The sequence below is a fragment of the Solanum stenotomum genome, unplaced genomic scaffold, assembly GCF_019186545.1.
Source record: "Solanum stenotomum isolate F172 unplaced genomic scaffold, ASM1918654v1 scaffold5509, whole genome shotgun sequence".
NCBI classification, from domain to species: Eukaryota; Viridiplantae; Streptophyta; class Magnoliopsida; order Solanales; family Solanaceae; genus Solanum; species Solanum stenotomum.
This window is the reverse complement of record NW_026035755.1, coordinates 1-640: the sequence shown is the minus strand read 5'-3', so window position 1 is coordinate 640 and position 640 is coordinate 1. Positions and strand designations below refer to the sequence as shown.

Sequence of the window (640 nt, the reverse complement as noted above, 5' to 3'; positions counted from 1 at the left end):
AAAATTGGCAGCCCTCCCCTCGCGCCCCGTTCACGGAGCGTGCGGGGGGACGCGTGCTGCTCTTTAAACACAAACGACTNCACAAACGACTCTCGGCAACGGATATCTCGGCTCTCGCATCGATGAAGAACGTAGCGAAATGCGATACTTGGTGTGAATTGCAGAATCCCGTGAACCATCGAGTCTTTGAACACAAGTTGCGCCCGAAGCCATTAGGCCGAGGGCACGTCTGCCTGGGCGTCACGCATCGCGTCGCCCCCGGCACGCTGCAAGGCTCAGCGCGGGGCGGAAGCTGGTCTCCCGTGCGCCCCGAGCGTGCGGCTGGCCTAAATGCGAGTCCACGTCGACGGACGTCGCGGCAAGTGGTGGTTGAAACTCAACTCTCTCTTGTTGTCGCGGCTACAACCCGTCGTGGGGGTTAGGCTTGACCCCTACCATGTCTATTCATAACAAAAAGTTACAATTAGTTAGAGGGGGACATGGACCTAACCTCTAACTTGTTGAAGGAACACGAGAAACAAGTAGCACCAAAAAATTATGATGAAAGGATTAGCCTATACAAGTTCCTTTCGTACTAAGCATATAAAATATTAAGTAACAAAAAAATTACACTTTTCATATCTCCGATCCTTCTCATCGA

General features: G+C 52.1%; 1 non-coding gene across 1 annotated transcript; it reads left to right on the top strand.

Annotated features, from left to right (window-relative positions):
• The first annotated feature begins 87 nt into the window (after positions 1-87).
• On the top strand, positions 88-243 carry LOC125852791 (5.8S ribosomal RNA). The gene has a single exon (XR_007445061.1). It is a non-coding gene; the product is annotated as a 5.8S ribosomal RNA (ribosomal RNA).
• The last annotated feature ends 397 nt before the right edge of the window (positions 244-640 follow it).